The 26,346-nt window shown below is 45.8% G+C and overlaps 1 protein-coding gene across 3 annotated transcripts in view; it reads right to left on the bottom strand.

Annotated features, from left to right (window-relative positions):
- Positions 1-17,881, bottom strand: part of LOC130344235 (kinesin-like protein KIF14) — a 122,136-nt gene extending 104,255 nt beyond the window's left edge. For 2 of the 3 annotated variants that reach the window (XM_056554408.1, XM_056554410.1), the window contains exon 1: positions 15,731-16,143. The gene's annotated coding sequence lies outside the window, so the exon portion shown is untranslated. Of the gene's footprint in view, positions 1-15,730; positions 16,144-17,794 lie in introns of those variants that run through there. The other variant, XM_056554409.1, reaches the window with a different exon arrangement.
- Between the last annotated feature and the right edge of the window lie 8,465 nt (positions 17,882-26,346).

Here is a 26,346-nt window from a genome sequence, read left to right as displayed (position 1 = left end):
GGATCATATTATTCTCATGCTATTCTACTAACAAAATACCCCTTATATACACTGCTCAAAAAAATAAAGGGAACACCACTTCAAATCACACTTCTGTGAAATCACACTGTCCACTCAGGAAGCAACACTCATTGACAATCAATTTCACATGCTGTTGTGCAAATGGAACAGACAACAGGTGGAAATTATAGGCAATTAGCAAGATACCCCCAATAAAGGAGTGGTTCTGCAGGTGGTGACCACAGGCTACTTCTCAGTTCCTATGCTTTTTGGCTGATGTTTTGGTCACTTTTGAAAGCTGACAGTACTTTCACTCTAGTGGTAGCATGAGACGGAGTCTACAACCCACACAAGTGGCTCAGGTCAGGTAGTGCAGCTCATCAAGGATGGAACATTAATGCGACCTGTGGCAAGACTGTTTGCTGTGTCTGTTAGAGATGAGCGAACTTTTGAAAAATTCCATTTGGTCAATTCACCAAATTTTTTCAAAAAATTTGGTTCGATCCAAATTTATTTGCGGCGAATCTATATTAAAAACGGCTATTTCTGGCCTACAGAGAGCCTCAGTAGGGGTGTAGAACACTTTGCTTTGTTCTAACATGCATATGGAGTGTGCTGGGGTAGTGAAATACTGTTATTCTGTATGACATGCAGATTACAGGCATCGCTTTTAGAATCACTGCCGCAGAGTGGCACAATGACAGAGCCTGGAGGTGGCATCAGTATGAGAAGACCATATAGTGGCTGAATGACATCGTGGAGCTGGCAGCAGCATGAGTAGACACTAGGGCTTTACAATCCCCAAGATTAAAGATTAATTCTGAAATTTAAATTGAAGATTTATGGTAGCTAGTGCTACCACAAAATTATTTTAGTCCCAGCAGCATCAGTAAACCATATATTGGCTGAATGACACCGCCTGGGGAGGTGGCTGAAGCATGAGGAGACCATTGTAATTTAAGATTTTTAAATTGAAATCGAGGATTTTGAAATAGAAATTTTAACTCCCAAGTTTTAGTGTCCCAGGCCCCGGCGTGTGGGTACAGAGGACCAAATCTTACAAGGAGTCACATGGCAGCACAATGACAGAGCCTTGAGGTGGCATCAGTATGAGGAGACCACGTAGTTGCTGAATGACAGCCTGGAGCTGGCAGCAGCATGAGTAGACACTAGTGCTTCACAATCCTTAAAGGGGTTCTCCGGTGCTTAAACATCTTATCCCCTATCCAAAGGATAGGGGATAAGATGCCTGATCGCGGGAGTCCCGCCGCTGGGGACCCCCGGGATCTTGCACGCGGCACCCAGTTTGTAATCAGTCCCCGGAGCGTGTTCACTCCGGGTCTGATTACGGACGACTACAGGGCGGGCGGCATGTGACGTCACGCCTGCGCCGGCGTGTGACGTCACGCCCCGCTCCGCCCCGCAATGCAAGCCTACAGGAGGGGGCGTGATAGCTATCACGACCCCTCCCGTAGACTTGCACTGAGGGGCGGAGCGTGACGTCACACGCCGCCAGCCCTGTAGTCGCCGTTAATCAGTCCCGGAGCAAACACGCTCCGGGGACTGATTACAAACGGGGTGCCACGTGCATGATCCCGGGGGTCCCCAGCGGCAGGACTCCCGCGATCAGGCATCTTATCCCCTATCCTTTGGATAGGGGATAAGATGTTTAAGCACTGTAGAGCCCCTTTAAGATTAAATGATGAATTTTGAAATTTCCTTATGAAGATGTATGGTACCTAGTGCTACCATAAAGATATTTGTGTAATGTCCTAGGCCCAGCAGCATCACTAAACCATGTAGTTGCTGAATGACACAGACTGGAGGTGGCTGAAGCATCAGTAAACCATATATTGGATGAATGGCACAGCCTGGAGGTGCAAGAAACATGAGGAGACCATTGAAATTTAAGTTTGTTTTTTTTTTAAATGGAAATTTTACATTTTAAAATTGAAATTTTAACTCCCAAGTTTTAGTGCCCCAGGCCCCGGCATGTGGGCACAAAAAAAAAATTAATTTAACAAGGAGTCACATATCACCACAATGACAGATATGTGTCAGATATGTGTCATGGCACTACTCTGCCTAACATACTTATTGTGTATATGAGGGGAGTACAATACGCTTCACATTTTTATGAGAGCAGAAAAATGTTCTACAGTATGCTTAAAAACTCTGTATTTTTGTACAATACCAGCCGGTGATTACTTTTGCCTGGACATTCACAGTATCCAGGCCCTTGACAGATTAACAGGTACAAAACAGTACACTACTTAGATGTAGGTATGTGGTATGCAGTTATGCACTTATGAGGGCAAAAAAATGCGGTACCGTATGCTTAAAAAAAAAAAAAAAAAACTTTTTGCACAACACCAGCAGTACACAACAGTGCTGCAGCACAACAAAGCTGTGTACTAAACACAAAATTGTACTCTGTCAAACACTATTAGGAATGGACTGCTGGGTAGTATAACCAGCAGATGATTTGTTGTGGAACAAAGACACAGAATTGCGCTGAAAAATTATTCCTGCCTCCTCTGCTAAGGTTTATGAAGTTGAGGCAGCTTGTTGAAATGTATGAGGCAACACAGCTATCTGCCCCTCTCTGTAATACTATGCTGAAGAAAGTGACTGGGAGGTTAATGGATGCAGTAAAAATCCTTTTCAGTGAAAAAAAACACTGCTCTCTGTCCTTCCTGATGTGGATGTGACCAAGATGTGAAACGCTGCTGGAATGAGCTTTTCTGTGTAACACACACAGCGATGTCTGTCCTCTCTCTATGCAGTGTAATGAATGATATGACGAACGGCAAAATGGCTGCCAAATAAACAGTATAGGGCTGTGACATCACAGTGGTGACCAACTGCTTATAGGCTGCATCCGATTCGGGGTCATTCCGCCTACTTCCCTTCCTGCCTTGCCTTACATCAGGAGATGTGGAGGAGGCCAACAACAGGACCGCTACCTCCGCATTTGTGCAAGGAGGAGCACTGCCAGAGCCCTGCAAAATGACCTCCAGCAGGCCCCAAATGTGCATGTGTCCACTCCAACAGTCAGAAACAGACTCCATGAGGGTGGTATGAGGGCCCGATGTTCACAGGTGGGGGTTGTGCTTACAGCCCAATACCGTGCAGGATGTTTGGTATTTGCCAGAGAACACCAAGATTGGCAAATTTGCCACTGGCGCCCTGTTCCCTTCACAGATGAAAGCTGGTTCGCACTGAGCACATGTGACAGACGTGACAGTCTGGAGACATAGTAGAGAACGTTCTGCTGCCTGCAACATCCTACAGCATGACTGGTTTGGCGGTGGGTCAGTAATGGTGTGGGGTGGCATTTCTTTGAGGGCCGCACAGTCCTCCATGTGCTTGCCAGAGGTAGCCTGACTGCCATTAAGTACCGAGATTAGATCCTCAGACCCCTTGTGAGACCATATGCTGGTGCGGTTGGCCCTGGGTTCCTCCTAATGCAAGATAATGCTAGACCTCATGTGGCTGGAGTGTGTCAGCAGTCCCTGCAAGAGGAAGGCATTGATGCTATGGACTGGCCTGCCCGTTCCCCAGACCTGAAACTGATTGAGCACATCTGGGACATGTCTTACTCCATCCACCAACATCACTTTGCACCACAGACTGTCCAGGAGCATGCCCAGGCATTGTAGGGAGTTCATACGGGCACGTGAAGGCCACACACACTACTGAGCCTCATTTTAACTTGTTTTAAAAGGACATTACATGAAGTTGGATCAGCCTGTAGTGTGGTTTTCCACTTTGGTTTTGAGTGTGACTCCATATCCAGACCTCCATGGGTTAATAAATTTGGTTTCCATTGATAGTTGAATGTGCTGACAACAAAATCACACATAATTATGTAAAGACAAAAGTATTTCATATGATTAGTTCATTCAGATCTAGGATGCATTATCTCAGTGTACCCTTTAGTTTTTTTGAGCAGTGTATTTTACTTGTATGCTTACAGCATTAGCTGCTGTGTTCAGTAGAACTCATCTAGAAGCGTGGCACAGCAAACTGGAGGAGAAAATTCAAAATCTAAATTTTTTACACTAACATGTGCTTGTAGACCCATATTTTTTATATTTACAAGGAGTAGAAGGAGAAAAGTACCCCCAAAATTTGTAACCCAATTTCTCTCGAGTAAGGAAATGCCTCATATGTGGATGTAAAGTGCTCTGTGGGTGCAGTAGAGGGCTCAGAAGGGAAAGAGCGACAATGGGATTTTGGAAAGCAAATTTTGCTGAAATAATTTTTGGGGGGCATGTCGCTTTTAGGAAGCCCCCATGGTGCCAGAAAAGCAAAACGCACCCACATGGCACACTATTTGGGAAACTACACCCCTCAAGGAATGTAACAAGGGGTACAGTGAGCCTTAATCCCCTGGTGTTTGACAAATTTTCAAACGTTGGACGTGAAAAGGAAAAATTAAATTTTTTTTTACTAAAATGCTGGTGTTACCCCAAATTTTTTATTTTTACAAGGGGTAATATGAGAAATAGCCCCCCAAATGTTGTAACACTTCCTTCTGAGTATGGAAATACACCATATGTGCTCTGCGGGCACACTACAGGGCTCAGATGAGGAGGAGCGCCATTGGGCTTTTGGAGAGAGAATTTGGTTGGAATGGAAGTCTGAGGCCATGTTCGTTTACAAACAATGTAATAAGGGGTGGAGTGAGTATTTACACCCCACTGGCGCTTGGCAGATCTTTGGAACAATAATTACATTCCATGAGGGGTGTAGTTTCCAAAATGGGGTCACATGTGGGGGGGGGGGTCCTTTGTACTGGCATCAAGGGGGCTTTGTAAACGCACATTGCCTTCAATTCCAGCCTAATTCTCTCTCCTAAAGCCCAATGGCACTCCTCTTCTGAGCCTTGTAGTGCGCCAGCAGAGCACTTTACATCCACATATGAGGTATTTCCTTACTCAGGTAAAAATGTCACCAAAATTTGTAACCCTATATCTTCTATTACCCCTTGTGAAAATGAACTTTGGGGTAACATTAGCCTTTTAGTGAAACAAAAAATCTAATTTTTCATGTTCAACTTTAACAAAAATTTGTCAAACACCTGTGGGGTGTTAAGGCTCACTATACCCCCCCCCCCCCCTTGTTAAGTTCCGTGAGGGATGTAGTTTCCAAGATGGGGACACTTTTTTTTTTTGCATTTATGTCTGAACCACTGTAACCAGCAGCCACCCCTGTGCAAATGACCAGTTTAGGCCTCAAATGTACATAGTGCGCTCTCACTCGTGAGCCCTGTTGTGCGCCCGCAGAGCATTTTACGTCCACATAATGGGTATTTCCGTACTATGGGGAAATTGAGTTACAAATTTTGGGGGTATTTTTTTCCTTCTATCTCTTATGAAAATGAAAAGTATGGGGCAACACCAGCATGTTGTGTAAAAAATTTACACACCTCACTCCTACCCTTCAGGGTGATTGGCGCCAGACACCCGATTGACCCAGAAATGCTGTGATTTGCCAGTCTGAATTGAGTGACGAATCACAGCGATCGCCAACAAGGGGGGTCTAAGGACCCCCCTGGGCAATATGCCGGGATGGCTGTTAGATAACAGCAGCCATCCCAGCCTGATCACCATGTCCGAAGACGCGGTGATCATGGAACGCAGCGCAGTAAATATAAGCCGCGGTGCACTAAGTGACGCTTTACGGTGCTCGTCCTTAAGGGGATACTCCAGACACAAAGGTAATGTGAAAACAGGGTGTAGCCTGTCCTCTAAATCTAAACACAGTTTGTTTTTGTTGCAGGTTACAAGACTTCAGAATGAATGTAAGCCGTTGTACTAAATAAGAGTCTCTAGATATGCTTGTAGCACTTTGGGGGGGAATTTATCAAGACCAATCTCTCCGATATGGATCTAAATGAATGCCACACCAGTGCATAGGATATATGTAGAAGAATGCATCCCTGTGCATCAGGATGCCTGTGCGCTCTACCTAAAATCACCAGCACAAGTTTATTATGACGTGATCCGCAGAGGTCCGTCAGAACATTAAGCAATTTCAATATTCTGGCCCAGAACTTTTCAATCTGACTTATCAGAGGACAGACAAGGTTTGTATTGCACACTACTCTGGCCAAATCCAGGCTCTAGTCAACCCAGCAGGAGGATAGCAGGGAGACATCCTCACCTCACCGGCTAAAGCCAGACTAAACTGGTTTGGTTCCAACCCTTTGGACAGAGATGCTTGGACTTAGAAGACTCCTCCCCCAGCTTTTTTAGTGGTTTCTGCAAAGAAACTAGTTGAGGCAAGCTATGTGAGCAATGTTCCATGCATTCTTACATATATTTCTTGCACACCAGTGGTGGCAGCTGCAAACATTGAAATGTTAACCCTTTCTCAGCTATGATAGTATATGCTATATGCAGTATATATTGTATATAGTATATGCAGTAGTAGACTACATTTTGCAGAAAACAAGTTATGAATATTTAACTCATGATCGTGACACCGATTAACAACCCATCCACCTGACATTTCTACTTTAGCAGCTAAGAGACCGTCCCAGTCCACTACATCTACACTGATATGAAGTATGGTCCCATAACAGTATTGAGACTATCTTTGAGGACCTAGTGGAAAGGCTTCAGTACTCTAATATGCTTTGTTTCTATCTTGACTGTCATCCTTTGTAACGTTATGCCATTTCAAAAGCAAAAAAGTGCTAGATTTATGCCATGGAGTAAGGTCACCTGCCACTGAGCAAATTCCCAAGCAATGCATGGTCATATAGATAGCAAATGCTTATACAAAATACATTATAGGGAATGCTGTGTTTCCTCTGACTTCTCTCCTGTCCATTTGTCACTTTTAATAGATTTCTTGGGGAGAAGATTGATTGTTTGTGTTGTCAGACAACATGTGGGATGAATCTGTGTTCCGCTGAAGGCAGTGTTCTAGGTGCTCTGAGGGTTATCGCCTAGGGAGGATCCTCAGTTGTTCAGGTCCAATGAAGAAAGCCTCTCGCCTCTAATTATAGACCAGCATGCTCCTTGCCACATCTCAGCTCAGGGCAATTCCTTTGCAAATCTCTCTGTGGCCACACACCAGACATGTCTATCTTGCTGCACTGACATCACTACTGTGCATTGGCTTTCTACTCCCACAGCCCCCTGTGATGGTGACAATCCTGGGAAATAACTATTGCACCACAACCCTCCCTGGAATACAGAGTTAGAAATACACTGTCCCTTTAACCTCCTCCTATTCCCACAGGGCCAGCTATATCGTTCTACAGATTATAATTATTTACAATCGCCCCAAGGCAAAGAATGTGTTAAAACAAACCCTATCACACCACAAAAAAAACACATTTAATTATAGGAGAGCGGTCTGTGCTGACATTAAAAAAATAACCATTGCTCCTTCAAGGGATATCTAACTTAACATATCTCAATTTACAAATCTTTATGCAGAACTCTATGGTAGACACCGTGAGAGCTTACTACTGTTACATAATATACAGGTCAATGCAGAACAAAACAATAAAATGATAAACTAACATTTATTGTAATTTTTTAGTGCAGATTCCTTACTGAACAATACAAGTAAATTACATTTTACAAAACCTCTTACAAATCTCGCACAACATAGATCCATAAAAAAACAAACCATGAACAGTTCCTAGGGTAACTCCAGTGCTTTTAACCTTATCCCCAGGATAATGTTCAGAACACCAGCTCTCCTCATGTACTGAGCCGAAGATGAACAAGCGCTGTACTCCGCTCTCCCACAGAGATGCATGGAGGGGGCGTGTCGACCACATTCCGGGCATGGAGAGAGCCGGGCAGGAAATCACCCCACAATAAGACACTTATCCCCTAACCTTCGGAATAAAAAGTTAAAGAGGTACTTTCCCGGAATTATTATTATTATTTTTTTCTAAAGGGGTTCTCCGGTGCTTACACATCTTACGACACATTTTCTACGGCACCAGGTGACCCCCAACCCTAGCAACACCAGTGCTAAGTACTGGAAGTATTAAGATTTTTTTATAGGTCATTTACAAATGTTTAACTTTCTGGCACCAGTTGATTTAAAGGGGTTCTCCGGTGCTTACACATCTTATCCGATAAGATGCCTGCTCGCGGGAGTCCCGCCGCTGGGGACCCCCGTGATCTTGCAGGTGGCACCCCATTTATAATCAGTCCCCGGAGCGTGTTCGCTCCGGGACTGATCACCGGCGACCACAGGGCGGGTGGCGGGTGACGTCACGCCCCTGCTCCCGTGTGATGTCACGCTCCGCCCCTCAATGTAAGCCAATGGGAGAGGGCATGACAGCTATCACGTCCCCTCCCGTAGGCTTGCATTGAGGGGCGGAGCGTGACGTCACACGGGGGCAGAGGCGTGACGTCACACGCCGCCGGCTTTGTGGTCGTCGGTAATCAGTCCTGGAGCAAACACGCTCCGGGGACTGATTATAAATGGGGTGCCGCATGCAAGATCCCGGGGGTCCCCAGCAGCGACACTCCCGCGATCCAGCATCTTATGCAAAAAAAAAAAAAATTCCGGTATAATAATCACGGCGTGGTCCCACGTCATAGCGGGTCGGGACCCATGGCTAATAGCATGCGGCACTGATTAACCCTTTTGACAAAGTTGATCGCCACGTCTAACGTGAAACTAAACTACCCCCCCAGCTAGCTCAGTAGGTGAAATCGCGGCATCCCGAACAGCTGTAGGTCCTCCTACCTGCCTCCTGGTGTCCTGATCGTCAAACGACTGCTCAGTGCCTGATATCCAGGCATGAGCAATCAAGAGGCAGAATCATTGATCTATGTTATCCTATGGAATAACAACGATCAATGTGAAAGATCAGTGTGTGCAGTGTTATAGCCCCCTATGTGGGCTATAAAATTGCAAAAAAAAAAAAAAAAAGGAAAAGAGTTATCATTTAACCCCTTCCCTAATAAAAGTTTGAATCACCCCCCCCCCCCTTTCCCATTAAAAAAAATACTGTATTTATCGGCGTATAACACACACTTTTTAGGCTAAAATTTTTAGCTTAAAGTCTATGTGCGTGTTATACGCCGATACCGCCCCAGGAAAGGCAGGGGGAGAGAGGCCGTCGCTGCCCACTTCTCTCCCCCTGCCTTTCCTGGGGTCTAGAGCGCTGCTGTCGGCCCTTCTCACCCCCTGGCTATCGGCGCCGCTGCCCGTTCTGTCCCCCTGACTATCGGTACCGGCGCCGATAGCCAGGGGGAGAGAAGGGGGCAGCGGCACCCATTGCCGGTGCCGCTGCCCCGTTGCCTCCCCCCATCCCCGGTGGCATAATTACCTGAGTCGGGTCCGCGCTGCTGCAGGCCTCCGGCGTGCGTCCCCGGCGTCGTTGCTATGCGCTGAACGGCGCGGCGCATGACGTCAGTGCGCCGCGCCGTGCATAGCAACGACGCAAGGGACGCACACCGGAGGCCTGCAGCAGCGCGGACCCGACTCAGGTAATTATGCCACCGGGGATGGGGGGAGGCAACGGGGCAGCGGGGCCGGCAATGGGTGCCGCTGCCCCTTCTCTCCCCCTGGCTGTCGGTGCCGCTTCTCTCCCCCTGGCTATCGGCGCCGGCACCGATAGTCAGGGGGACAGAACGGGCAGCGGCGCCGATAGCCAGGGGGGTGAGAAGGGCCGACAGCAGCGCTCTAGACCCCAGGAAAGGCAGGGGGAGAGAAGCGGGCAGCGACGGCCTCTCTCCCCCTGCCTTTCCTGGGGGTATATCGGGGTATACACGCGCGCACACGCACCCTCATTTTACCATGGATATTTGGGTAAAAAACTTTTTTTACCCAAATATCCTTGGTAAAATGAGGGTGCGTGTTATAGGCCGGTGCGTGGTATACCCCGATAAATACGGTAAATAAAAAAACTGTAAATAAACATATGTGCTATCGCCGCGTGCAGAAATTACCAAATTATAAAAATATATCGTTAATTGAACAATGGCATACGCGCAGAAAATTCCAAAGTCCAAAATAGTATATTTATATCATGCAAAAAATGAATAAAAGCGATCAAAAGTCTATCAATACAAAAATGGTACTGATTTTTTCCAGAAGTACGACAAAATCAAACCTATAAGTAGGGTATCATTTTAATCGTATGGACCTACAGAATAAAGAGAATGTCATTTTTACTGAAAAATGTACTATGTAGAAACGGAAGCTCCTAAAGGTTACAAAACGGTGTTTTTCTTCAATTTTGTTGCACAATAATTTTTGGGTAAAATGACTGATGTCATTACAAAGTGGAATTGGTGGCAGAAAAAATATGGATTTTTAGGCGCAAAATTTAAAGTGTTATGATTTTTTTTTTAAAGGTAAGGAGAAAAAAATGAAAGTGCGAAAAACTGAAAAACCCCGGGTCCTTAAAGGGGTACTCCGGTGAAATTATTATTTTTTTAAATCAACTGGTGCCAGAAAGTTAAACAGATTTGTAAATTACTTCTATTAAAAAAATCTTAATCCTTCCTGTACTTATTAGCTGCTGAATACTACAGTGGAAATTCTTTTCCGTTTGAAACACAGAGCTCTCTGCTGACATCATGAGCACAGTGCTCTCTGCTGACATTTCTGTCCATTTTAGGAAGTGTCCAGAGTAAAAGGAAATCCCCATAGCAAACATATGCTGTTCTGGACAGTTCCTAAAATGGACAGAGATGTCAGCAGAGAGCACTGTGCTCATGATGTCAGCAGACAGCTCTGTGTTTCAAAAAGCAAAGAATTTCCGCTGAAGTATTCAGCAGCTAATAAGTACAGAAAGGATTAAGATTTTTTAATAGAAGTAATTTACAAATCTGTTTAACTTTCTGGCACCAGTTGATTTAAAAAAAAAAATAATCACCAGAGTACCCCTTTAACCCCTTAAGGACCAGGGCTTTTTCCGTTTTTTCATTTTCAATTTTTCCTCCTTAACTTTAAAAAATCATAACTCTTAAAAATTTTCACCTAAAATTATATATAATGGCTTAATTTTTGCGTCACTAATTCTACTTTGTAATAACATTATTTTACCCAAAAATCTACGGTGAAACGGGAAAAAAAAAATCAATGTGCGACAAAATTTATGAAAAAACACTATTTTGTAAGTTTTGGGGGCTTCTGTTTTTACGCAGTACATTTTTTGTCAAAAATGATACCTTATCTTTAGTCTGTAGGTCCATACGGTTAAAATGATACCCTACTTATATAGGTTTGAATTTGTATCACTTCCGAAAAAAATCATGAATACATGCAGGAAAATTTATACGTTTAAAATGGTCATCTTTTGACCCCTATAACTTTTTTATTTTTTGTGTTCAGGGCGCTTTGAGGACTCATTTTTTGCGCCGTCATCTGAAGTTTTTAGCAGTACCATTTTTGTTCTGATCAGACTTTTTGATCACTTTTTATTCACTTTTTTGTGGTATAAAAAGTGATCAAAAATGCGCTATTTTGGACTTTGGAATTTTTTTGCGCGTACGCCATTGATCGAGCGGTTTAAAAAGTGGTATATTTTTATAATTTGGACATTTCCGCACGCGGCGATACCACATATGTTTATTTTTATTATTATTTACATAATTTTTTTTTATTTTTGGAAATGCCGGGTGATGCAAACTTTTATTAGGGGAAGGGATAATTGAAAGGGTTAATGATTTTTTTTTACACTTTTCTTATGCAACATTATAGCTCCCATAAGGGGCTATAACATTGCATGTACTGATCTTTTACACTGATTGATCCATCTCCATAGGAATGGATCAATCAGTGTTTTCGGCGATTGAATGCTCAAGCCTGGATCTCAGGCTTGAAGCATTCATTCGGTGATCGGACAGCACAGGAGAAGGTAAGAAGACCTCCTCCTGTGCTACAGCTGTTCGCGATCCCGAACAGCTCCCTGAGCTAGCCGGGCACTTTTACTTTCGTTTTTAGCCGCGTGGCTCAACTTTGAGCGCGCGGCTAAAGGGTTAATAGCGCGCGGCACAGCGATCAGTGCCGCGCGCTATTAGAGGCGGGTCCCGGCTTCACTATGACGCCAGGCCCGACGCGATATAATGCGGGGTCACCGTGTGACCCCGCGTTATATCGCAGGACCGGGACTCATGACGTACGCATACGTCATGGGTTCTTAAAGAGGTTAAGGACCGGGGGGGTTTTCCGTTTTTGCATTTTCGTTTTTTGCTCCTTGCCTTTAAAAAAATCAGAACTCTTTCAATTTTGCACCTAAAAATCCATATGATGGCTTATTTTTTGCACCACCAATTCTACTTTGTAATGACATCAGTCATTTTTCCCAACAATCTACGGTGAAACGGAAAAAAAAATCATTGTGCGACAAAATTGAAAAAAAAAACGCAGTTTTGTAAATTTTGGGGGCTTCCGTTTCTACGTAGTACATTTTTCGGTAAAAATGACACCTTATCTTTATTCTGTAGGTCCATACGATTAAAATGATACCCTACTTATATAGGTTTGATTTTGTCCGACTTCTGGAAAAAATCATAACTACATGCAGGAAAATTAATAGTTTAAAATTGTCATCTTCTGACCCCTATAACTTTTTTATTTTTCCGTGTATGGGGCAGTATGAGGGCTAATTTTTTGCGCCGTGATCTGAAGTTTGTAACGGTACCATTTTTGCATTGATAGGACTTATTGATCGCTTTTTATTCATTTTTAAATTATATAAAAAGTGACCAAAAATGCACTATTTTGGACTTTGGAATTTTTTGCGCGCACGCCATTGACCGAGCGGTTTAATTAATGATATATTTTTATAATTCAGACATTTCCGCACGCGGTGATACCATATATGTTTATTTTTATTTTTGTTTACACAGTTTTTTTTTATTGGAAAAGGGGGGCGATTCAAACTTTTAATAGGGGAGGAGTTAAATGATCTTTATTCACTTTTTTTTTTTCCACTTTTTTTTTTGCAGTGTTATAGGTCCCATAGGGACCTATAACACTGCACACACTGATCATCATTGATCACTGGTTTCTCATAAGAAACCAGTGATCAACGATTCTGCCGCATGACTGCTCATGCCTGGATCTCAGGCACTGAGCAGTCATTCGGCGATCGGACAGCGAGGAGGCAGGTAGGGGCCCTCCCGCTGTCCTGTCAGCTGTTCGGGATGCCGCGATTAGCCGCGGCTATCCCGAACAGCCCGACTGAGCTAGCCGGCCACTTTCGGTTTCGCTTTTAGCAGCGCGGCTCAGCTCTGAGCGCGTGGCTAAAGGGTTAATAGCACGCGGCACCGCGATTGGCGCTGCGCGCTATTAGAGGCGGGTCCCGGCTTCACTATGACGCCGGGCCCGCCGTGATATGACGCGGGGTTACTGTGTAACCCCGCGTTATATCAGGAGAGCAGGACCAAGGGCGTACCTGTACGCCCTTGGTCCTTAAGGGGTTAAAGGGGTACTCCGGTCGAACACTTTTTTTTTAATCAATTGGTGCCAGAAAGTTTAACAGATTTGCAAATTACTTCTATTAAAAAAATCTTAATACTTCCAGTACTTATTAGCTGTTGAATACAACAGAGGAAATTCTTTTATTTTTGTAACACAGTCCTCTCTGGTGACATCATGACCACAGTGCTCTCTGCTGACATCTCTGTCCATAGCAGCATATGTTTTCTATGGGGATTTTGTCCTACTCTGGACAGTTCCTAAAATGGACAAATGTCAGCAGAGAGCACTGTGTTCCAAAAAGCAAAGAATTTCCTCTGTAGTATTCAGCAGCTAATAAGTACTGGAAGGATTAAGATTTTTTAATAGAACTAATTTACAAATCTGTAACTTTCTGGCACCAATAGATTTAAAAAAAAGTGTTCCACCGGAGTACCCCTTTAACCCCTTAATGACCACGGACGTAAATGTACGTCCTGGTTTGGCGGTACTTCGAGCTCCAGGACGTACATTTACATCCTGTGTATGACCGCAAGCATCGGAACGGTGCTCGCGTCATACATGACAGGTTCCGGCTGCTAGCAGCAGCCAGTGACCTGACCGTAATGGCCGACATTCGCGATTGCGCGGATGTCCGCCATTAACCCTTCAGATGCCGTGATCAATACAGATCACGTTATCTGCAGCAGTGCGGTACTTTGAATGGATGATCGGATCGACCGCAGCGCTGCGGCGATCCGATCATCCAGCATGGCGGCCGGAGGTCTGAGATGGAGCAGACCAGAGCAGAAGATCACCGATAATACTGATCGGTGCTATGTCCTATGCATAGCACTGAACAGTATTAGCAATCAAATGATTGCTATAGATAGTCCCCTATGGGGACAAAGTGTAAAAAAAAAAAAAGTTGAAAAATGTAAAAATAAAAAGTAAAATAAGTGAAAAATCCCCGTCCCCAATAAAAATGAAAATTGACAGGTTTTTTTACCCCCAAAAAGCGTAATTTTTTTTTAATAAACATATTTGGTATCGCCGCTTAAATGTCGGATTTATTAAAATATAATGTTAATGATTCCGTAAGGCGAACGGCGTAAATAATATAAAAAAAAAAGTCCAAAAATGCAGCTTTTTTTTCATTTTATTCCCCCCAAAAAATTAATAAAAAATTATCTAAAAGTTTTATATTTGCAAATGTGGTATCAATAAAAAGTACAGATGACGGCTCAAAAAATGAGCCCTCATACCGCCCTATATGTTGAAAAATGAAAAAGTTATCGGTGGTCAAAATAGGGCGATTTTAGATTACTGATTTTGTACAAAAAGTTTTAGATTTTTTTAAAGCAGTACAAAAATATAAAAGTATCTAGCCATGGGTATCATTTTAATCGTTTGGACCCACAGAATAAAGAACACGTGTCTTTTCTACCATAAACTGTACAGTGTGAAAACGAAACCCTCCAGAATGTGCAAAATTGTACATTTAAATTTAAATTTCCTACCTAAAAAAATTTTTTTTTTTGGGTTTGCCGTACATTTTAGGTTAAAACTAGAGGATTCGTTACAAAGTACAATTGGTCACACAAAAAACAAGCCCTTATATGGGTCCGTAGATGGAAACATAACAGTTATGGATTTTAGAAGGCGAGGAGGAAAAAACAAAAAAAAAAAAGAGCAAAATATAAATTTAGTCTGGACCTTAAAAATTGTGAAAATGGGCTTGGTCCTTAAAGGGTTAAGGACCAAGGAGTTCCACTTTATATGTAACATACAGGATAGAGGATAAGTATCTTTGCTGCTCCAATAGAGACTGCATGGAGCACGTGCTGACCTCACACATACAGCAGGGAGAGTCATGGCCCCCCATGATCAGACAGTTATCCCTTAACCCAGTATTTTCCCAAACTTTTTTTTTTCCAGCTTTTGCAAAACTACAACTCCCAGCATGCCCAGACAGCCAAAGTGTAGGTTTGCAACTACTAGGAAAACACGGTTTGGAATACACTATGACAGCCATCACGCCCCCTCCCATATACTTGCATAGTGGGGGCGGGGGGTGACATCACACAGGGGTGGAGTCATGACATCACGATACTCCGGCCACGTGGCACCGCGGCGTGCAGCTCAAACAGGTGGGTGGCGAATACAAGATTGCCGGGGTCCCCAGCGGCGGGACCCCGCGGTGAGACATCTTATCCCCTATCCTTTGGATAGGGGATAAGATGTCTCAGGGCCAGAGAACCCCTTTAATTAGATTTTTCCAATAATAAACTTATCCTACTTCAAATGCCAAAACAAAGTCCTAACTCACCAACAATTGTCCCAGCTATGATGCTGTGTAGCGGGAAGATACTTGGCACATCTGAAACCACACAAGAAGATGGTCTCCACTATGCACATGGACTTACACAGCAATGCTGCACGTCCACTATAAATAAAGTTTCCAACTGGCGCTGAGGCCACGCACAGGCTTTTTGAGGCGAGACTTTCCAGTTTTAACTATTGAGCTACAGCTGTGGTCCAAAGGAACCCATTGAGCTACATGCAGCTTAGCGCTCTCCCCTGGACTACTGCGGTCACTTAAGAGTTAAAATAGGAACATCTCACTACAAAGCATCTGTGTGTAGCCCTCACCTTGTGAGTGGACACATGTGGGGAGATTTATCAAAACCTGTGCAGAGGAAGAGTGGTGCATTTGCCCATAGCGACCAATCAGATCGCTTCTTTCATTTTCCACAGGCCTCTTTAGAGGCCTGTGGAAAACGAAAGAAGCGATCTGATTGGTTGCTATGGGCAACTGCACCACTCTTCCTCTGCACAGGTTTTGATAAATCTCCCCCATGATTCTCATTAGAATCTAAATAAAGCTAGAGAGAAAAAAAAAAAAAGATGCTGCAGCTCTAATGGTATGTTCACACTGAGGAAATTTGCCCAGAATCAGCTGCGCTAAGAAAATAAGCGCTGAATGTCCCATTGATAATGTACTTTAGAATGTGGATGCCACAAAAACAATGACTATTGTAATTCTTCCAGTGGAATATAATTCTTCATGGGGGAGATTTATCAAAACGTGCCCAGTTGCCCATAGCAACCAATCAGCTCGCTTCTTTCATTATCCAGAGGCCTTGTTAAAAATAAAAGAAGCGAGCTGATTGGTTGCTATGGGCAACTGGGCAACTTTTTCCTCTGAACAAGTTTTGATAGATCCATACGAGGGGCAGCACCTACAGAGGGATTTTTCTGCTATACATAATTAACAAGTTAAATATCGGAAACCATGCAACAGAATCCCAGAGTTTCTTTAAAAAATTTGCAAACTTTTTTAAACAATATTAGTACAGTGGTCCCTCAAGTTACAATATTCATTGGTTCCAAGACGACCATTGTATGTTGAAACCATTGTATGTTGAGACCATAACTCTGTGGAAACCTGGTAATTGGCTCTGAAGCCACCAAAATGTCATCCAAAAAATAGGAAAAAGTGAGGATTAAAGAAAAATAAGTAGATAACTAATACAGATAAAGCAAATCCTTACATATAAAAGTAAGAATGAGCTGCTGGGAGCTGTAAATCACTGTCTAGGTCAGTGTTTCCCAACCAGGGTGCCTCCAGCTGTTGCAAAACTACAACTCCCAGCATGCCCGGACAGCCGTTGGCTGTCCGGGCATCCTGGGAGTTGTAGTCTTGAAACAGCTGGAGGCACCCTGGTTGGGAAACAATGGTTTAAGTAGAGGACAGGAGCTTCTTTAGGATCCTATACAGTACACACAGTGTCCCAAATGGAGCCACCCTTACTTGGCGTCCAAAGGAGCAGCTAACCCTGGCACAGGTAAGGAGTAGTACAGAACTTGTAGTTCCTCCCTGTACTGTAGGGGGCGCTACCAGACAGCCAGCCAGTGCTTGCGCCTCAGTAATACAGGTGATTTACCAGTAAAATGCCCATTCTGAATGGTCAGTTCTTCCAGTTGTGACATGTCTCACAGATCTGGACTGTCCATAGCATTGTATGTTGAGTCACAATGGTCCAGTTACAATGGTCCAGAAAAGACCATTGTATGTTAAAACTATTGTATGTTGGGGCCATGGTAAGTTGAGGGATCGCTGTATGCTTAAAATGGCTCATTTTTTGCACCACAATATGTAGTTTTTATCAGCACTATATACTTGTTTTGATGGGATTTTTTTTCATTTTTGATTCACTTTTTGTGATATACTGTATGATGTGACCAAAAATCTGCATTTTAGTTGTTTGGTATTTTTTCATGATATTCACAGCCCTTTCTAAGTGGCGAGTGTCCTGCTCCTGCACTCACTTCATAGTCCTTTAACTCTCCAGGGTATACACTTACACCCTGTCCCAGACAGAAGACGTACCTTTACGACTAGTTTCGCCTAGGGGTTAAAGGGGTACTCCGGCCCCAAGACATCTTTTCCCCTATCCAAAGGGTCTGTCTGTGTCTGTCTTTCTTTAGTGTTCATCCGCTTTGTAGGACATTACACCACGGTCTTGGTTACTGCTGCATTCACATCCCCGATTGCTACATCTCTGGGTATAGAACTTTGTATAGTAGGAAAACTCCCCTTCATTCTTTAGATACATATAATAACTCTACACTAAACATTCTGTAATGTTGTAACTTACACTGTTAGGGTCTATTCGCCCGGCAGAATTTCCGCTTGCGACAAATATTAAACTTTCCCCAACTACAATAGTCTTTAAACTGTGGACCATTGCAACTGTGGACTGTTTTTCAACACCTGGTGGTTCACCGTTTGGAGACCACTACCCTATAGTCTACATTCCCTACATTGAAGCCCATGGACTTCTATGAAATTCCACACTCCCATGCACACTTTTGCAAGTGGAAATTCAGAAGTGTGAATGGGAGTGCGGAGTCCCATGGAAGTCCATGGGCTTCAATTTGAGGTGTAATTCCGCAAGCAGAAATTCTGCTGTGTGAATAGACCCTGAGGCTAGGATTCCACTTGTTTTCTTTTCCAGTGTTTTTTTCACTGAAAAAAAGGCCGCAAAAAAAATGCCAGAAAAAAATGCCAGTGCAATTTCCTGCGTCTGACGTTTTTTCTGGTGTTTTTTGCATTTGAGTTGAAACTGCATTTTTGGCCCCTTTGGCATTTTTTTCTAAATGTGTTGGGTACCAAAAAAAAAAAAAGTAGGGACGGGAAAAAATGTATTTAAGGATTTTAGTTTTTTTAATAATGAACTTTTAATAAATTTTTTATAAAGTGTGTATGTGTGTTTCACTTTTTTTTCTCTCTTTTTTTTAAAACATTTTTTAGGTAGTACTACTACTCCCAGCATGGAACAGACTGTTCCATGATGGGAGTAGTAGTACCTGTACTAATAGACATATCGCCCCGGGTGTCAGTCCTGACACCCGATGAGGTAATCCTATCTATTGCAGAGATGTGGCTCTATACAGCGCTCGCATCTCTGCACTAAACTCCGGGTCAGTGAGTTTAATAGAACATCACTCATTCATATTTTCCGCCCAGAGTGGGGATTGGCCGGATGGTTGCAGCCAATCACCGCTCTCAGTGGGAAATATGAATGAGTGATGTTCTATTCACACCACTGGCCGGTGTATAGTGCAGAGATGCGGAGCGCAGGAGAAAGCCGCTCCGCATCTTTGCAATAGACAGGACGACCGCAGCGGATGTCAGGAGTGATACCAGCTGTGATCTGTCCTTAACTGCAGGTACTACTACTCACAACATGGAGCACGCTCTGCTCCATGTTGGGAGCTGTAGTACCTGCAGCTAAGGAAAGATCACAGTGAATGTCAATCCTGACACCGGCTGTGATCCTCCAGTATAATGTATAGATGTGGCCGGCCGCTCTTCTATGGTCCCCTGCACTGACGTATATATACACCTATTCATATTTCCCCCAGAGTTGTGATTGGCTGGAACCATCTAGCCAATTACAGATCTCTGCGGGAAATATGAATAGGTATATATATATATATATATATATATATATATATATATATACAGGGGTCCCTCAAGTTACAATATTAATTGGTTCCAGGACGACCATTGTATGTTGAAACCATTGTATGTTGAGACCAGAACTCTATGGAAACCTGGTAATTGGTTCTAAAGCCACCAAAATATCATCCAAAAATAGGAAAAAGTGAGGATTAAACAAAAATAAGTAGTTAACTAATATAGATAAAGCAAGTCCTTACATATAAAAGTAAGAAAGATCTGCTGGGAGCTGTAAATCACTGTCTATGTCAGTGTTTCCCAACCAGGGTGCCTCCAGCTGTTGCAAAACTACAACTCCCAGCATGCCCGGACAGCCGAAGGCTGTCCGGGCATGCTGGGAGTTGTAGTTTTGCAACAGCTGAGGGCACCCTGCTTGGGAAACACTGGTCTATGTAGAGGACAGGAGCTTCTTCGGGGTCCTGTACAGTTCATGCAATGTCCTAAAAAAAAAAAAGTAACATGGAGTCGCCCTCACCTGGTGTTCAAAGGAGCAGCTAACCCTGATACAGGTAAAGTGTACAGAACATGTAATACCTCCCTGTACTGTAGGGGGCACTACCAGACACCAGTCAGTGCATGCACTTCAGTAATATAGGGGTTTTACCAGTGAATGTCCATTCTGATTGGTCGGTTCTTCCAGCAATTGACACATTTCACAGGTCTGGACTGTCTTTAGCATTGTATGTTGAATCTGGTTTCAAGTTACAATGGTCCAGAAAAGACCATTGTATGTTGAAACTATTGTATGTTGAGGCCATTGTAAGTTGAGGGATCACTGTTTACGACAGTGCAAGGGACCATAGAAGAGCGACCGCATCTATACATTATACAGGAGGATCACAATGGGCAATCTGTCAATTAGCACAGGTACTACTACTCCCATCATAGAACATGCTGGGAGTACTACAGGTACTACTACTCCCATCATAGAACATGCTGGGAGTAGTAGTACCACCTAAAAAAAAAAGTGTCGGCTATATTTTTAGTGCCCTGCCCGCCCACATAAATTGATCCCTGTTTAAAAATTTATAAAAATATTGTTATAAAGAAGATAAATTTTGTTAAATTCAATTCTTTCCATCACTACTGTATCTTTTTTAATTATTTTTTTTAATGGTACCCTACCAAATTTTATTAAAAAAGGTATCTCCATCACTTGTTTTTTTTGGCATTTTTTTACTCCCATAGACTTCTATGGGAGAAAAATGCCACGATTTCAGGGGGAAAAATGCCATAGGCTCAACATGCTGCCATTTTGCAAAACCGCCAAGGAGCTGAAAGACGCCAAAAAAGAGTGAAAAAACGACAAAAGGATAAAAAAAAAAAAAAAACTGAAAAACGCCAAGTGGAAAAAGAATTTAGCGATTTCTCACTGATTTACAGCTAACATCTGGCCGCAGCGTTTTTTGGCCGAAAAAACTCCATGCGGCAGAATTGGCGTTTTTTTGGGTGTTTTTCCCCAGCCTAACAGCATTGTCTCAGGAGATGAGATTGCAAGAGAGGTCTCCAAACTGTGGACCTCCGAGTGTTAGAAAAACAATCCAGAGTTGCAATGGTCCACAGTTTAAAGGCCATTGCGGTAGGGGGATGTAAAAAGCCTAATTGGCTGCATTTGTGGGAGTGGCGTGGGGTATATAAACTCCCCTCTCCCTCAGGTAGGGGCGTATGACTCGTGGGCGGTATTTCTCTTGCAGGATACTGTGTTAGGGCGTACGTCTCGGAGGTGTCAGTTGTTTGCAGTGGGTTGCAGTTATTTCGTGTTTCGTGTTTCAGGTCGGTAAGTATCACTCCTGCCGCAGGCCCAGGCCCCTGTACCGGTTACCCGCCTGCCACCTGCTCGCTGCCGCTCTGGGGGAGCGCTGCTCCTGCGGGTCGCGCGGCCCGTCCTCTCCTGCCGGCTGTCAGCACTCGCTCGGCTGGCCGGGGGGGGGGAACGGGTTGTTGGGCCCTGCACTACGGCGTTCTCCCCGGTGTTGCGCTTCCGGGTGTGGGTGGGGGACCTCCCTGGTTCAGCCGCGCCGCCGCCGCTCGTCGGCCCGGCCGCTCCGTCCGGGCCTGGTGCCCCGCTTCCACGCCATCTCCTGCCTCGTGCGCTGGCTGGGCGGGGTTTCTGGCCCGGGGGGGGGGGGGGCGGGGTTCTGTGACGGCGTCGCCCGGCACCGCGGCGCTGCCGCTGCTCAGCCGTAGGACGCTGCCGCTGACGGCCTCCACACAAACGGCCCCGGCCATAGGGGAGGGGTTTCCCAGGACCCGCAATACAGTCCCGCTCCCCTTCGCCGCTCGGCTGGGGGGGGGGGGTCGATTCGGTTTCAGTTAGAGCCACGCACGGAGGCCACAGCTTCCCTCCAGTGGCACGTAGGCCCTACTAATCACGCCGGATTTCTCCAGGGAGCAGCGACTCTTTCCCACCACTGCTCCAGCACACCCCCCTCCCCCCCCCCCGTTTTCACATACAAGGTGGGCACATGGCAGGAGTCGCCAGGCCCAGCAGGTCCTGGTTGCCAGGGGGAGGGGGCGTCAAGGGAGCGGGGTTGGGAGCTGCTTGTCACCACTACGGCACGGAACTTGTTTGTTGATGTCACTGCATACATATATTTAGCTTGACGGCCGGTGGCTCGTCAACGTTGGCAGTCACGGTCAGTCAGGGTGCTTCCTGCCTCATCACGTTTTGCTTGCTCCACAGGGTACCAGGTGGTCGGATTGTGTCCGTATTCCCGTATACATCTCATACAGCTTTCAGTTGAGGTACTTACAGGATCAATATTAGAGAGGGGAACCGTATGTTCTCCCCCCGTCTATCACTCCATACTCATCCCGTACATTTACGCAGTCACGAGCACTCCCGCCACCGGTTAGGACGCTGCTACTGACACGTCTTCAGAGCCACGTGCGCCACCACACTCACGTCAATCGGCCCCAGCCTGACTCAATTTCAGTTGGGGCTTGACGACATGGTTATTTCTGACTCTTCTTCAGAACGACTCGACATCACTCATAGGCAGAGGATCACCTGCGGCTGACTCATCTTCAGTGGGGTCCTCTGCGTATGCTGTTCTGACTCTTCTTCAGCGCAACAGCATACATTTAGCCTCAGTTTCAGTATCACACTTTCCTCCATCACGCCTTTTCGGTCGGTCACATTCATGTGTAATTAATCTTTTCCTTTAAAATATCCACAGCCGGAAGCCATTACCGTGCGGTCAGTACTCCCGGTGTTGGAAGCTTTTCAGGAAATTCAGCAGGTCAGTTCCCTCCTGTAGCCAGGAGAACGAAAAGGAAAAAAAAAAAAAAAACCTGTGTACAGAGAGTATATATACATATATAGGGAGGGTATATATATATATTTTTTTCTTTTTTTCACTAGTCATTTTTTATTGTTCTCTTTTCCTCTTATTCTTGCCGGCACCCTTCTATGGCCCGGACAGGTTGCCAGCAGCATGTCTCAGCCAGCGGATATCGAGGAGGCACTCTCGGTTCCTGAGACTCCTGCCAGGGCCTCGGACCGAGGCAGCTTGCCCTCGTACAGGTCCTGGACCATCCCCAGGCTAATGGAAGAGTTGAGAAGGAGGGGTGTCCCCTTTCCGGCCTCAGCTAGGAAGGGCGAGTTATTCAACTTGCTGAATGCTGACCAAGCCCCCCAGGATCAAGTTTCAAGCGCCTCCTTGTCTCAGCTTCACACGATGATGACTGAGGTGCTTACGACGGTGTCAGGTTTCAAGGCTAGGCTAGACCTAATGGAACTCTCCAGGAGTGACGTAGCAGTCCCGACCGCAGCGTCGCCCACGGCTTCTACCTCTCAGGCCACGCCTTCAGGTATGCCACATCCTCCACCGATCATCACGCCCGCACATTTCATCCCGGCAGCCATAAAAAAGGACATCCTTGAGGGGAAAGAGGTCAACCTCGCCTCTCTGCTAATTGCCACCACGGACGTACATGATACCAAAACCGTTGCCTGCGGGGAGCTGGCGGTCACGTTCAAAAGCAAGGACGCTAGGCTCAGCAGGAAGTTGAGTGTCACTGAGTTTGTGCTGGCATTTGGACTATTCAGGGACGTACTCTGTTCAGTCAGCCCTGGCCGCAGGGAGGAGTTGGACCTGTACTTACACAGGGTTGTGCAGATGGCGTACAAGTACGGGGGTACCACGTTTTACGAGTACCACAAGTCTTTTTCAGCAAAAGCAGCAGCCGCATACGCGCAGTTCGGCTACGTCACCAACTGGGGGTCCATAGACACGGAGCTATACTGCGAACATTTCGCGGGTCTGAAAGCCCCCTCCTGCACCGCATGCGGGGTGACCACGCATTCCTCCAGCTGGTGCCCGCAGGTCAGCAACCCAGGGGAACCCAGCACCAGTAGGAGCCTGAACGCCTTCACCCCTCCAGCTCCAAGGAACGTGGCCGCCCTAGATAGGCTCGGTAGACCAGTGAGGTACCTGGGCAAGACCCAGATCTGCAATAACTTCAATCTTTCCTCCTGCGTGTACAGCAATTGCAGACTACTACATGTGTGTTTCATTTGTTTCAGGGCTCACCCCAGCTCTATCTGCTCCCAGAAGGGCCCTCAGGCATGACTAGGCGTGGTACAGGTCCAGGTCCTCGCCCAGGTCCTAGCTGGTCATCCTGAGCCCGACTGGGTGAGATGGCTGGTGGCGGGTTTCTGCGATGGGTTCCACACAGGTTTGGTCGCTTTGCCGCAAAGCACGCATGAATGTGGTAACCTGTCGTCAGCCCTTTCTGAGCCAGAGATCGTGTCCGGGCTAATCCAGCAGGAACTGGCAAAAGGTTTCATGATAGGTCCCTTTGATGTGCCCCCTTTTCCATGTTGGAGAGTCAGCCCTCTGGGGCTTGCCACAGGCAAATTTTCCAATAAAAGAAGATTAATCTATGACCTCTCAGCGCCTTATTCCTCCATCATTCCCAGCATCAATGCTTTAATCCCCTCCGACGAGTTCTCCATGAAATATGCTACTATTGACCGAGCCATACAGATCATCCTACAGTCAGGGAGAAACACTTGGTTGTCCAAAGCGGACATAACGGACGCTTTCAAACTACTCCCGATCAGACAAGACCTCTGGCAATGGCACGGTGTCAGGTGGCTGGACAAGTATTATTTCGCAGTTAAGCTCACATTCGGGGCAAAGAGCAGCCCCTGGCTCTTTGACCAACTAGCCACAGCACTGCATTGGGCACTCCAGAACGTGGCTGACTGCCAGCACGTCATACATTACCTGGATGACTTCTTACTACTCGAACATCCTAGTCTCGCTCCTCGCAACCTCACTTCACTACTGTCTCTGTTCAAGGAAATCGGGGTCCCAGTGGCACCTCACAAGACGGAGGGCCCCGTCAGGCAACTGGTGTTCTTGGGCGTCATCCTAGACACTGTAAACATGCAGGCTAGGCTTCCCCAGGAGAAACTAGTCAGAACCCGGGAGATGATACACAACCTATCCAGGAGTCGCACAGTAACCAGGGTCGAACTCCAGAGCCTCCTGGGCATGATGGCTTTCGCTATGAGGATCATCCCGCAGGGGAGAGCCTTCATATCCAGACTTTTGGACCTTCTCCCTTCAGTATCGGGTCAGAGGCAGGTCATCCACATCAACAATGAGGCGATGGCTGACCTACTCATGTGGGATCACTTCTTGGAGAGCTGGAACGGCGTCTCTTTCTTCGTTCCCCCTTTATCAGACGGGTCCCCGACTATAGTGTCCGATGCCTCATCGGTTGGCTTCGCAGCCATTTTCGGGAACAAATGGTTAGCCGGCCCCTGGCCAGCTGAGATCCGCAACATTCCTGACTTCACAGTCACGTCAGCCCTGTTTTGAAACATTTCCCATCGTAGCCGCCGCTGCTGTCTGGGGAAACTCCTGGGCTAACTCCACAGTTCGATTTCTGTGCGATAATTCCGCTACGGTCGACATTCTCAACAGAGGACGCTCTAGGTCCCCCCACATAATGCGCTTTGTCAGGAGGTTCATTCTGTTGTCTCTCCAGCACAATTTCCATTTTTTGATCGAGCACATAGAAGGTAGGAAGAACTTGGCGGCTGATGCACTCTCTCGGGCTAAATTTGGTGTGTTTTTTCAGGTACAACCAGACGCAGACCGGGTCGGAGTCCCGGTGCCTCCGTTCCAACAACTGCTAACGGACTAGCCAGATACGTCTCCATTGCCAACACTCTAATCAAGAAGTCTTTAGCTCCCAGCACGATCCGGGCTTATGATACCGCTTTGGCGGTTTTCTCCTCCTTCATGCAGGGCTTAGGGCTTTCCCCCACAATCACTTTACACTCTGCCCTAGCTTTTGTTGGTTTTTGCCATTCTTCTTTACACTTATCCCAGAACACCATCAAACTTCACTTAACAGGTCTTCAACACCACAGGTCACTCTCGCACCCTCACGCCTCTTCTCTACTCTCTGCTCATCCGATCAAAGCAGCACTCAAGGGCATTTCAGTCTTGTCACACCCCAAATCTCTTTCTCGCGCTCCGGTCACGGGGGATCTTTTCCGGGCTATGTCTTCCTTACTGGACACGCACCCTTTTGGCTTTCACCTCAGCACGGTCATCAAAGCTGCCATACACCTTGCTTTTTACGGCTTCCTTAGACCGGGGGAGTTCACGCGCACTGGCTGCCGAGCACCCAGGCCGACCCTGAGCCAGCTATCATCCAACAGGCTAGGTTTCATTTTCACCCTTCCGTCCACCAAAACCTGCAGATGGGGAGCATCCATCAGATATTTCCCCACCTCACATTAGTGGTGCCCAGTCTCGTCTCTCACCGACCTCCTCTCAATGCTGTCCGGGCAAGCAGCGGACAGTCCGCTCCTCCCGGTGGCTGGGCATGCTCTGTCTTCCTCCCAGTTTACCAGATACGTCCGCTCCCTAGTCACCATGCTAGGTCATGAT

This window comes from Hyla sarda, unplaced genomic scaffold (genome assembly GCF_029499605.1).
Source record: "Hyla sarda isolate aHylSar1 unplaced genomic scaffold, aHylSar1.hap1 scaffold_71, whole genome shotgun sequence".
Taxonomy (NCBI): Eukaryota; Metazoa; Chordata; class Amphibia; order Anura; family Hylidae; genus Hyla; species Hyla sarda.
This window is presented reverse-complemented; position numbering and strand designations above follow the sequence as displayed.